Below are 14,393 nucleotides of genomic sequence, written 5' to 3' on the forward strand. Positions count from 1 at the left end.
TCTTCCAAAAACAGCGCGGCCACCCTATTAAAGCTGGCGTTTTCAGCATGCCGGGAAGTAAAACGTGATGTTCGACCGTCTAGAGAATAAATAGGCCCTATGGTGGTCATCAAGGTGGTAGCCTGCTCCTGTTGAGGATCGTCTAGGCTGGTTAAATCATGCGGTCAACCTGCATGGTCGTGATTATTTCTGAGACTGATACAGTCAGTCCAGATTGAATATATCAATCGGACTAATATAAGCACACCGAGAGATATTGCCTATACGGGTATTTCGTGCATGCGTCATTATTGATACTTGGATATTCATGTTACTCTATCAAGAGCAACACTCAGTTATCATGTCGCACCAATAGTGAGAGTTCCCAGGAACATCATAGGAAATACTAGGCGAACTATGCATTAATTAATAATGCTAAAAATTCACAGAATATTCGGGATTGTTGCTACATGCTCCATTCTAGGTGAATTTTGTGTATTTAATTCACAGAATATTTTGGATTGTTGCCACATGCTCCATTCTTGGTGAATTAATAAAGCGAAGAGGTACTCATCACTTATCAAACAGCTTTATCCTCTGCAGGATGTCAGCGTATTAAATTTGGCTTTTACAATTTTAGCCTTGAACAAAAATCCACCATCAACATTAAGTCCCCTGCCTAGCACAAAATGGTTACACTATTGTGGGGTAGGCATTAGATTGTGACATATATACATGAGAAAAATGAGATGAAGGAAGCTTACCTGGAATAGCTTTGACCGACCGCTAGAAATTGTCCATGTGAACGTGTGCAAGCATGGAACTTTGGTGGGACCGGTTTCCTTCCTTGGGCGTTCAAACTAAAAAGGAATCCTTTTTCTACCAGGATTCTCCCGTTATTTGTGTATTAAAGGGAACCGACCCCTTTTCTTTTCTCATATATATTTATATTTTTTTTTGTTCAGGAAGGTTCTCCCCGTCTGTAGATTTCACCACCGTCGACCACGCCGCCGACATTCGTCGCCGCCGCTGCCGTCCGTCAGCAAGGTAAGTGCTCCATCGTTTTTTTATTATTGCACGCAAAACCTAGTCTTAGGTCGTGACTCGACTCCGCCCATAAAAGAAACTTGCCACGATTACTTGACTTTTTGCGTAACTCACATGTAACCTTGGACGAATGTGTGGGTTCCACCGTGTGCATGCTTTAGTCATACGTGGGTCCACTGTTTGTCTGCCACGGACTATGGACGTGGGACGTCGGCACTGTTGTGCCTGCTTCGTTCAAATGTGGACGCGGGCCCGCTGTACTCATATTCTCCCACGTCCGATTAAGTCCCCAAGATAGAATCTGGTCCATTTCTTGGACTTGATGCGTTTCCTCTCACCGCGGGTGCTCTCTCACCGCGGCTGCTCCCTTCAAATATATCTGATAAGCATCGCTAACCACTATCCCGAATTTGTAGCCTTTATAGACGATAAGTAAAGACTCATTCTCTTCCCAGGGTCTTGCTGGTTTGTGAAATATAAAAAATATTCCAAAACACTTTTCCTGTCACAGAAAAATCTCCTTCTCTCTTCCCGTAGAATTTTATGGAGGCAGCCGGCAAGGACTACTCTGGTACTTCTCAAGAAAGGATCTTCGAAGTCAATAAACCTGAGGCCGATGGCGCATTCGAGGAGGTGATGGCTAGAATTGATCTTCCGCTTCGCGAGGTTGATCGTGCTATACGGGGAATATCTGTTCTACACTTGCGTATCGCCTGAGAACGCATTTCAAACTCTCTTGGCTACGATCGATAGGGAGGAGAAATGGAGGCATGATGAAGCATCGTTACTACTACCCGAGAGCGCAAGAGCTAAGAAGTTTGCAGCTCGGCTGAAAAGGCGAAGGGTTGAACATGAATGGCCTCCAAAGGAAGATATGCGTGATTATGCGATCCGTGATGGTGTGATAATCCTTGATTTTGACACGGATGAACCCGAGCACCCAAAGGTTTTCAGCATAATCTTTGCAGTGTCCCTTGAAGAAGGTGTGGAAGCTGTCCCTACTGAGGATGTTGTTAAGGCGGAGAACATGGTTGCAGGAATATCTGAAGTGGAAGCTGAGGAAGATCCAAAGGAAGAAGCAGTAGAGACCCACGATGATGATGCTGAAGTAGGCCCCAGTGGTGGTGAATACACAATCAATCTTCTTCATGACTAAATCTCCTTGTTCCCTTTTTTTCCTGAGTATTTTCTCGTGATTTGTGACATTTTCTCCTTGTACTCAGTGGCGGCTGAGTTCAAGCTCTTCCTCTTTTCTGCTTGCTAGTTTTGAACAAGGGCTTTTTATTTACGTTATTTTGAGACAAATATTTCATTAAGACTGCATATGAGTCTTCTCAGGCGCAGTGGTGCGCCTTCATATGATTTCCTGTGATCTTTGTGATAACAGAAGTAATGCCATAATAAAATACCACGAACCTTTCTGCGCTCTCCTGGTATAAGTCTGATTCTGTTGAAGTAAACTGCTCAAAGCACCTTCCCCTTTTTCTCTGTACATATTTTATTCCTCCAACATTTTCATAAGGTATGAAGATTTCTTTTTAGGGTTTTGTTTCTGTGTAATGATGATTTAGGATGAATCGGAATTTCGTGTCATGCCTAGGGGTGAAGAAATTCCTAAAGGAAATAATATTTTGATTACTTGAAAATTGAAACCCTAATAATTATGAAAGCAAGTAGTGTGATCATTTTGGAGGAATTACAAACATTGCATTAAAGGGAAATTGTTGGAGGAATTTATACGGAGAAAACTGGAGGAAAAGGGGTAGCGCCGTGCTCTTAGATATCGTAGGGCTTGAGCCATCGTGAGTGAATAATCACGCCTTCGAGCTTGTCTTCATTGATAATCTTGCAATAGCCGCCCAAGATGGCATTTGCTACCAAATATGCTTCATTTTCTTTTGCCAACAAATCAGACTAGGTAGTTACTTTCACCACCACGTTTCCAACTTGAAACGTGGTTATCTTTGCTACCATATCTCCAATTTGAAACGGATTTGGACCGGGCACTACATCTTGATTCTGGGACACGTTGTCTCTGACTGTTTCCAAGTTCTTGGAAAAACGTTTAAAAGGGACGGCACCCCACTCACATCTCTTAGTGGCAGTCAGGTTGTTGACCGAAACAAGTCCCCGAGGCCCAGTAGGAAGGTGATTTACTGTTTATAAAAAAGGTTGTTCGATGAGACTTACTTGAGCTCTAAATCTCTTAAGGTATGACGACGGGATTTCTCCAGGAAGTTGCGTCACATTTGCAAGTTGTTGATACGGCAACAAACAGTCTTCAAGATTTGATGGCTCGTTGGAGATTCTTTCAGGTACCGAAACTGGTAAAGGACACACTCCCAAAACTGCTTTGTTGTCATGTATCCACGGGCGTCCCAGGACCATGTCGTAATTCGGACATTCTTTTACTATGTAAAATTTGGCCAGCGTTGGAGCATCGCCGATTTTTATGTCAAGATCAATGCATCCATAGGAGTCCATGAGTTCTCCTTCTGAGTTCCTGATCATGGTCGGGCTGTGAGTAGCTTCTTGTTTTGAAATTATTGCGGCCTTCAGAGTCTTGACAGTGATAATGTTGAATTCGGAGGATGCATCAATCAATGTGTTGTCGAACTCGACATCCTTCAAGCAAGCGATGGTCAAAAGTCCCCAGTTCCCCTTGCTGGTTGTACCTTCCAGGAAAGATTGAGACTCTGAGACTGCTTTATTTTCTGGATACAAACGCTTGCCCGACACGATATGGTTGAGGGATGCGAATATGTCTTGACGTTGTTCCTTGGAAAGATATAGGATTTCACATAAATGCTCCATCATAGATTGTACAGTCTTGCGAACAGAATTCCCGGAAATCATGCAGCTCCTAATAGGAAGAGGATCTCTATGAACACCTTTGTTTCCTAACTGGAGTTCTCCTGCTTCTACCCTTTCTTTGAAAATGTGCTTCAATTTGTTACAATCTTTGGTCGGGTGATGGAAGAACCTGTGGTAACGACGGTATTTGGGGTCTGCCATCTCTTTCTCGGTAGGCGGGCGTCTGATAGGAGGCAGCTTAATAGCGTCATATTGAATCCACGCTTCCAAGAGTTCTATTACCTCATTCATGGGGAATGGGAATCATGTATCTTCGGCATCTTGTGAATGAGTCTTGCCCGTTCCCTTTCGAGATGAAGTTGTGTGCGCTGGAGCCGCACACTTGGGTTGTTGTTTTGTTGCTGAAACTTTCCTTTTTCCTCTTTCACCCACCACGCTCACAGAAGGAACAATGTTGTATTGCTTGTTGATGAGACGCCTGCTTCCTCAGCTCTCACGTGGATCTTCGTTTGGAACAACCCTGGTTCTTTCCAGCAACGTTGGGGCGGTTGTGGCTGAACGCTTGGAAGCTTCATGGAGCTCGGAGAATGTCTGGAAGCCCAGATTCTCTAACAAAGCACGGTATATGGGTACCATCCCGTTAATGCACAGCTCCACCAACTAGTGTTCGGTGACATTAGGATCGTGACAATCCAATGCTTGAGTCCTGAGCCTCTTAACGAATTCGTTCGGATGCTCGTTGTTCTGTAGGGAGACTCTCCCCAGATCTGAAAAGGTGATCTGCTCAGACACGAAGAAATACTTCCTATAGAAAGCGCTGACCATCTCGCCCCAATTGGATATGTTGTTAGGTGCGATGTTGTTGTACCAGGTGACTCCCTTCCCTTAAGTGATTTTGAGAACTCTTTCAGGCGGAGCACCTGATTGTACTCATTCTCCCCCAAGGATTCCAAAAATCGAGAGATATGTTCACGAGCGTTACCGGTACCGTCGTAAAGGGTGAATTAAGGAGAGGTGTATCCCCTGGGAAGGGGAATCCTCTACACATCTTGAGGGTATGGAGGTTGGTACTAGTACATACCCATCGGATTTCCTTTTCCACGATTTTGGAGGAATCTCTCCAGGTCCTCACATGTGATGAAGTTGGATGGCTTGTCCCTCTCTCTGGAACGTTCTTGGTCACTTTCTCTCGGACGCTCAGAAGCAACACGAGATTCTTCGTCCACGTAGGCCCGCACCGCTGAGGCACTTTATCCAGGTGCGTTGAATGCATTCGTTTTTCGGTCCAGGGGCTGTCTTGGCTCTTGTGGCAACCGATCAGTTAATTTCTTGAGAAAAGTGAGTACCTCTTTCTTAGTTATAGACATGTCCGTCTGTGCCTTAGCAAGGACTTCTTGTCTCTCCATCAAATCCACCATGGTAATAGGGGGTTGTTCTCCTATGGATCCTCCGGCCCCTCGTCCTGAGGGAAGAGTGGTAGTTTCCCTGGTGACGTACGGAGGCGTTACACTCGAAGAAATGCCGGGGTTTGCAGATGATCTGGCTCTGGTGATAGGAGGCGTCACACCCAATGGAATATATCCTCCTGCTCTGCTGGTGCTGGTGGTAGAGGACGCAATTCCACGAGATACATTGACCGTATTTATAGGTTGCACGGTAACACCACTAATCGGGATATCAACGCCGAGAGTGTTATCGGCGCTGGTTCCCTCGGGATTGGTTGCTGATCCAGACCTAAGATCCACCATTTTTGAAATCAGTAAAATTGAATCGGGTATTGAAGAAATTGACTTCACAACCGAGAGATTAATCTCCCACTGTGGTCGCCAATAGTTTATGGGTGAAAACTGTTTCTGCTGGTTTTGGTAAATTTGGGTGTGTGGATGAGAAATGAATCTAAACCCTAAACAAATGCACTGCACGGGAGTGCTTTTGATTCGAGAGATCAATTTATACAATTCTGGCCTAAACCAAGAAATGGACGTTCCAGAGTTGCTTCGGTCACAAAGTGAAGGAGATGGGGTTGATCTTAGGGAGGGAAGCGAAGAAGGTGTTGAGATTGTGAAGGTGTTGGTTGTTTATGACTTGTATCAGAATATCGAACTGGCTTGCAATAATGTAAGAAATCAGCTCTGGGTGTTTGAATACGTTGTATCAACACTTGATTTATGTCTGTCTTGGAACTAGGGAGGATAACCTATTTATATAAGTTATTTATCACAACCCTCGTCTCTCGTAGGAAGTGGAGGAAGTGGAGTGATGGAATATTGGGGTCGTGTTAGTGTCACACGATCAGTCTTTGCCCACTTCTCCCATCATCGCTAACTGTCCATGCCTCCTAACACGTTCTTGTGATGGCGTGTTGCACGTTGTACACTGTAAACCGCTGGACCAATACCCCAGTAAGTATCCCTCATTTTGTGACATGCTTGATGTCTCGAATGAGTGGATTGAAGGACCCACTGGAAGTAGCATATGGTGCTAAGTTAAATAACTAAGTTATTTCAGAAATCGATATTTATAAAATATCGTGTGTATTATATGCATGTAATGCATCGAATGTGATCAATATGTATGAAGCATCGCTGTTTTAAGGCTTAACCGAATAAGTCGCGGATTAAGCGTCTTAAAACATCCTCACGTCTAGCCATCTTCGAGTGATCGTTTGGAGGCCGCATGGGCGATCCATCTCATGGACGATCACTCCATGTGGAAGAGTTACGGACGGCGATCACAAGGATGCTTCATTGGTCGTCTAGCTCTTAACCTAGGTTGTCCGACCAAGCTAGCAAAGTTGGACGGACGAGATGGTTTATGACCCTTATTTACGACTGTTGATGGATTTTTTAGGGTTTTTGGAGGTGTGAAAGCATCACTCCTATGCTTGATAGAATCCGAGCTTGGGTGCAAGTTTTTGTGGGGCCGACCAGGCATGCGTGTAGACGGCCTGCCGGTGTATACGCCCATACCTCTTTTTTCTCATGAAGGTACGATCTAGGCCACTCAATTTGACCGGCAAAGGTGAGTGGTCGTGATCGATTTGCGGCAGAAATCCATTGCCGCAAAGGATTTGGAAGCCGCCCAGCATGCCACTTTCGGGCGCGCGTTTCGAGGTCGTCTAGTCCTAATATGCATAGGACGACTAGCTCCACGCAAAGGTAGGCCCACGGTGATCATGTTGACATGCTTGGGACCTTTTAAGTCTATATCTATATCCTCCATCTAAGCTTGCGAAGATGGATGGTCGTGATCGAACTGCGACAGTTATGCAGCGCCGCAAACCCTAATTAGGGTTTTGAAACAGCCACGCACACACGACTTCCACCAAGCAGTTTGGAAAGTCATGCTCCCTTTTGGAGGGACCAATTGTGTGGGGTCCACGTTGGGCTTACGGTGAACTTGTGTGTACTACTCTAATGGTCTTAGGCGCAATCTAAGCCATCCAAACATGCTGGTGAAGTTGCATGGTTGTGATCAGTTTAAGACATTAGTGTAATTTTCGTGACGCTTGCAAAGAATCGCACCAGCCATGTTTCGGGCATGCGGTCGTGGCCGCATGACCACACCTTGAGCAAACCGATCAGGTAGGGATAGAGTGGGCCCTCCAATGTGCGTGTTAGCGCCTCCTCCATTTTTCATGGCGCTATCTAAGACGTCCAATCAGGCTGGTGAAGTTGGACGGTCACGATCGTTCGAACTTCTTCCAAAAACAACGCGGTCACCCTATTAAGGCTGGCGTTTTCAGCCTGCCGGGAAGTAAAACGTGATGTTCGACCGTCCAGGCATAAATAGGCCCGCTGGTGGCTATCAATGTGGTAGCCTACTCCTGCTGAGGATCGTCTAGGCTGGTTAAATCATGCGGTCAACCTGCGTGGTCGTGATCATTTCTGAGACTGATACGGTCAGTCCAGATTAAATATGCTCAATCGGGCTAATATAAGCACACCGAGAGATGTTGCCTATACGGGTATTTCGTGCATGCCTCATTATTGATACTTGGATATTCATGTTACTCTATCAAGAGAAACACTCAGTCATCATGCCGCACCAATAGTGAGAGTTCCCGGGAACATCATAGGAAATACTAGGCGAATGCTAAAAATTCACAGAATATTCGGGATTGTTGCTACATGCTCCATTCTAGGTGAATTTTGTGTATTTAATTTACAGAATATTTGTGATTGTTGCCACATGCTCCATTCTTGGTGAATTAATAAAGCGAAGAGGTACTCATCAGTTATCAAACAACTTTATCCTCTGCAGGATGTCAGCATATTAAATTCGGCTTTTACAATTTTAGTCTTGAACAAAAATCCACCATCAACAACTGTCCACTGCGTGGTTTCGACGGGTGAAAGAATCGGGTTGGAGGTAGAGGTCTTGGTCGAGCTTCATTTATTAAACACTTTCATGATCGTCATTATCCTGATGAGAATCATAAAGAATTTTGTTTTTCGAGGATTAGAGACAACATCGGGGTGTTCGGGGCTTGGATCATGGGTTACAACATACACATATGTTGTTGTGCTCTGTGTTTATGCGATTAAACGCCTGAAGAAGACCTTCCTGGAACACTGTAGATATCATACTTGGTCCCTTCAATAGAATGTGGTGCTGTCACTTCTTCCGAAATTGGTTCTTCTAATGTTGTTTCCACGGATACCACATCTCCTAACCTTAATATGCAGTTGTTGGACAAAGTATTTCAGAAGCAGATACAAACTGTATCCAGTATCCCATCCAAATGTAAGTTATTTTTCGCCAGAAACTTCAATGCTACATTTCAGAGAATCAAATCCAAACTGAGTGACATTTCTTTGTGGATCCAGTTGCTCCATTTTTCTATTTCCACTCTCCGTTTATACATCTCTAAGTGTAGTATGAAAGAGTGGTCCAGAAACAGGAAAAATCTACATGTATGAAACTGATGGGTGCGCCATTTTGATTCACAAAGTTTTGGAAGAACATGAGGTTATACAAGAACTTTTACGAAGAAAAGAAGGAAACGCCCGGAGAATCTTTCGGGGAACTAAGAAGAAACCAACCTACGTCTCTGTCGCAGGAAACTAAGTAATGGGTTGTATACTACTGTCACACGTACCTTGACTTCCAATGGTGTAGTTCCTTTCATTCCTGAGACCTTGCGTGAACTGCAAAGTGAAAAAGCGGGGGGTCTAACAACCTCATCCAATATTTCGTTTAGGAAATCTGTATGGACTAACTCCAATATAATTCTAAGAGAATCAACTAGACATTCAGACTCAATCAAAGAAAATGTATCCAAGAGTTATATCTCAATTTCTCAAATCAATCTGCAATCGAACATATAGAAATCTGTGAGCCGGATTAATAAGAGAAATAACTTGGATGGTACCAAAGACCAATATCCAAGCATCGATCAGTTTCAATCAACAACCAAAGGTTGGATTCACCAATTGATTGAACTACGCACAATTTTTGATATTTCAATTATATAAAGTATAATGCGGAAAAGAAATAACACAGACACCAGAAATTTTGTTAACGAGGAAACCTCAAATGCAGAAAAACCCCGGGACCTAATCCATATTTGAACACCATACTGTATTAAGCCGCTATAGACTCTAGCCTACTACAAGTTAACCTCAGACTGAAATGTAGTTGAGACCTAACCAATTTTTGATGGGGAACAAGGATTTGCTGGTTTTTCAAGAAGTGGAGAGACGATCGTGCGGATAGAGACTCCTCAACTGAGCAAACTTGCTAACCTCAAACAGATACACTTCACGGGAGTGGTTTGAGTTCGAGAGATCAATCTGTAGGACTCCGACCTAAACCAAGAAATGGTCGTTCCAGAGTCAATTCGGTCACAAAGAGGGAAGAGGGTTGATCTGTAGGAGGGAAGCTGAGAAGTGTGTGAGATCAATGGTGATCAAGGATTGTGAATGTGTTGTATGTCTATTCACGATGCAAATGTTCATGTGGGAGAGTTCCTTTTTCATGAGATAGGGGTTGTCATTCAGAAATGGATTGGACCCCAGCTTGTTGCTCGGCTTCCTTCAAATTTCTTGTAATTCCTCCTTTCCTCTTTTGTTTTCCTAAAAAAAAGACTATCAAGTATTATTTAAAATGTTTTTCTCCGAATACATTTTGTAAGGGCTAAATTAGCCCCTGATTAATTAGTTAATAGTTTAGTTTGTTAACATTAAACTTGATGTTTTGAGTTATTTTAATGAGTTTTGTTATCTTTTGCATCCATGTATAAGATAAAAGCCCATCATTAGCATGAAAAATTGTAAAAAACAATAAAGTATAGAGAAAGAATGATTCTATGCAAGATAACGCAACCCTATTTTAATATATAAGACCATCTAATACTAGGTTCGAGAATACATGACTAGAATGTCTAATTCCCATTAAAGATGGGACTATAAACACGGTAAATACAAGCTTGTTAAAGGAAGACTGCTTCAGCAGGCTCATAGAAGGCGTCATCGGCTCTTCATGCGGAATTGATAGCCTTGTTAAAGGCAATTACTTGGTTAAAAGAAAATATTTTGTCAAGAGATTCAATAGTCTCCGATTGCAAAACTCTAATTGACACTATGAAGATGGTGAGTACAAGCTTCTCCTGGACAGCTGAAAACACTTAGCAAGAGTCCAAGGTAATTTTGAAATATCACCCTCAAGCTCAAGTAAAGTTTATAATACAGAAGCAAAATTCTGCTGCAAACTGCTTAGGTAAAGAAGAAAGAATTAAAAACATTTAGTATATGTCTACCAAATTGCAACAAAAAATCCAGAAAACTAGCATTTTCTCTAATGTTTTTGATTACAAAGAAATTATAAACCTTATATTATATTTGTTAGTTAATAAATTTCTTTTCCCATCAAAAAAAAAATTAAAGATGGGACTAAATGCTAGTTCCTACTTTAGGATTATCTTTTTAACCAGGGTGGGCTAAGATAAATGTGGTAATTATATAATTGATCCTTGTTTTGATGGAATACGCAAATATCCTTATCATGCAATAAAAATACCCCTTTCCATCTATAAGCCCATCAGGGGTCCATTAACATTATATTTGTTTCCATATTAACCCTTCCTCTTTTTATTTTGTTTCCATATCAAACTTTACTTTTTTAATACGGTTGAAAAAAATTTCTTTATTTTCAGATCCAAATTTTTTCTCCTTCTCTTCCTAGAACACCACCTCCATCACCACCGAAGCTTCTGCAACTACCATCACCAGATCCGTCGCCGCCATCGTCACCACCACGTTCTCCATTATTAGATGCAGATCTATCACTATAATTGGTTTTGATTTATCCCTGATAGATTCTATTTTTAAAATAAAAATTAGATCTCAAAATCAAATCATATCATGTCCGCCACAATCATCTTCATTGCCACCACCATATGTATCTCCGACACCGTTAATTACCACGACCACCATCAACATTACCACCATCAGCATCTCTATCTCCATGTTTTTGTTTATTTTTTCCCAGTGAGATTCAAGAGAGGTTTGAGTGCTTTTAATGAGATCATAAACAACAACTATCCATCACCGATTCATAACAATTCGTTTGAACCAATAAACTTCATATTTAGATTTGATAATTTCGATTTCATTAATTTTCAGATTTGGGAAATTAGTGATATGGTAAGAAAATTGATTATTGAAGATAGATAGGTGTGATCTTAATACCAATGGACATGAAGATTAAATGGAAAGGTAAACAATCAATTTTAATTTTAAACTAGTTTAAATTTCTTGTGATTTAGATTCTATAAAATTCAACGAAATCAATACTTTCTATATGATTGTGTTTTAATTGTTTACTAGTAAAGATTTAGGTGATTTGTATTTATTTGGTTTTGTACTGGTGGTAGTGGATGTTGTTGTAGTGGTGGTGGTGGTGATTGTGGCAAGTGTAGTTGTAGCAGTCTTCAGTTTTTATGGATCAACTATAGTTGTTGATCCCATTTATGGGATCAACTCCTATTTGTTAACAACATTTCCTTGAATTAGTATAGTCATGCTTGTAGTTTAAATCATGTTTGGTACAAAAAATTTGTGTATGCAGTTAGATTTTTAGGTTGTTGGTGGATCATTTTGATGTTTTTTCGTTGATGTTTTGTTTCATGGTCGAAAAATCTCTGAACTTCAGTTTTTATGGGGATCAACTCTTGTTGTTGACAGCATTTTTTATGGGATCAACTACTGACTCCTACTGTTGATTGAATTTCTTTGGATTAGTATAGTCATGCTTGTAGTTTAAATCATGTTTGTTAAAAAAAAAATAGTTTAATTCCTTGCTGGTTTGTGTATTGTTATTCGACTAATGGTAGTGGTGGTGGTGTTAGATTTTATAGTTGTAAAGTTCTTCAAATGTTGAATTTGTGATGCAATGGTAGCATGACTGACTCCACGTCAGATGATGCGTGTTCGACTCACGCCAAGTTCACTCGTTCGTATATGTCTTTTTTTTATCAAACTTTGGTTGTTGCAGAGATTTTTGATTCACAACTCTAGCACGAAAGGGATTGATATGTTTAAGTTGATTCACTGCAAAAAAAAATTCATCTTTTTTAGGTTTTATACTAGTTGGATGTTTCTTTTTTTTATGCTTTTTAGTTTGTACTTGTTATGTTTGTAATGACATACATCCGGATTTATTTTGTATGAATGTTATTCTTGTGTTTCTTAAGGATATGTCAGTTTGCAGGCAGGTTTATTGGTTTTTACAGGAAACAGACTCATATAAATGGTGTCAACTCCAACTGTTGATCCCATTTTTTGTGGATCAACTTCAATTGTTGATCACACTCAAAGGGATCAACTTTGGTTGTTGACACTATAATCTGGAAACATTGTTCCTGAGTTCCAGATTTTTGGGTCGACTTCCATGTTGATCCCACTTCCATTGTTGACACAACTGAATTGAAATATTTTCTAGTTATTTATCTTAATTTTGATGGCGGTTGCGGCGGTGGCGGCGACGACAGTGGTGGCGACGACAGTGGTGGCGACAGCAGTGGTGACAATGGTAGTGGTGTGGAATATTAGTGGCGGTAGTGGTGTGGTGGAATGATGGTGGCGGTGGTGGTCGTGGTGGAGTGGTGGTGGCAGTGATGCTGGTAGTGGTGGAATGGTGGTGGTGGTGGTGGCTGTGAAGTAGTAGAGAAAGAAATTCGTTAAGGGATAAAGTTTTTAAATGAAAAATAATATTATAAATGAAGGTATTAAGATAATTTATATTTTAATGGATAAGGTTTTTAAATGATAGAGATATATTCATTGTTATATAAGGGTATATTTGTTGGGTGTCAAAACTAAGGGTATTTAATTAATATACCCAAGCTAAAATATATAAAAGCACAAGGTTTCAATCTCTTCACGAACTCATAAATGCAAAAGGGAAAACTTGGTTCTAGTACTCGAACAAGCTGACAGATAATCAACAGCCCGTCTAGCTCAGTTGGTAGAGCGCAAGGCTCTTAACCTTGTGGTCTTGGGTTCGAGCCCCACGGTTGGCGTTTGAAATTTTTTTTTCTTTTTCAATTTAATTTGACATGGTCAAGTATATAATCTTCTATTAGTCGTGATTTGTATCAAAAATCACAAGAGGGTTTATTTTTCTCTTTTTTTGGAGAGCAAAAGGGCAAATTGTATGAAAGTTAAAGAACAAAAGAGGATGAGAAGCTACTTGTTGGCAACTACTCCATCCCAATTACATATCAACATATTCAAGGAGTAACCTGCGAAAATTCTAATTTTCAAAGACCAGCTAAAAAAAAAATTATAGAAATGATGAGCTGATCAAAATTTCTCCTCACACTTCAGTACAATCTGCAGTTCCTCTCCTTCCCACTGTCCACCATATTGAAATGGTAGGAGACTCCATAACTGTTAAATGAGTCTTGTACTCTTCTTTCTCGACCATTGCCAGACATTGCATTTAACTGAGTCTGAGTAAACCCACTGCATATCAAGGCTATCTAGAAAATATTGCCATAATTTCATGCAGTGTAAAAACAAATGATTCTGCGATTCTTGTTCAGAGGCACACATGAAACATAAGCTTGATGGAACTCTGCCAGCTCTGTGAAGAACAAGAGGGTTTATATCAAAAATCCTCTTGTATTTGACATGGTCAAGTATATAATCTTCTATTAGTCGTGATTTGTATCAAAAATCACAAGAGGGTTTATTTTTCTCTTTTTTTGGAGAGCAAAAGGGCAAATTGTATGAAAGTTAAAGAACAAAAGAGGATGAGAAGCTACTTGTTGGCAACTACTCCATCCCAATTACATATCAACATATTCAAGGAGTAACCTGCGAAAATTCTAATTTTCAAAGACCAGCTAAAAAAAAAATTATAGAAATGATGAGCTGATCAAAATTTCTCCTCACACTTCAGTACAATCTGCAGTTCCTCTCCTTCCCACTGTCCACCATATTGAAATGGTAGGAGACTCCATAACTGTTAAATGAGTCTTGTACTCTTCTTTCTCGACCATTGCCAGACATTGCATTTAACTGAGTCTGAGTAAACCCACTGCATAT

The 14,393-nt window shown here is 41.0% G+C and overlaps 1 non-coding gene across 1 annotated transcript; it reads left to right on the forward strand.

Annotated features, from left to right (window-relative positions):
* Window positions 1–13,290: 13,290 nt before the first annotated feature.
* On the forward strand, window positions 13,291–13,363 carry TRNAK-CUU. Its single transcript has one exon. It is a non-coding gene; the product is annotated as a tRNA-Lys (tRNA).
* The last annotated feature ends 1,030 nt before the right edge of the window (window positions 13,364–14,393 follow it).

Source organism: Papaver somniferum, chromosome 11, assembly GCF_003573695.1.
Source record: "Papaver somniferum cultivar HN1 chromosome 11, ASM357369v1, whole genome shotgun sequence".
Taxonomy (NCBI): domain Eukaryota; kingdom Viridiplantae; phylum Streptophyta; class Magnoliopsida; order Ranunculales; family Papaveraceae; genus Papaver; species Papaver somniferum.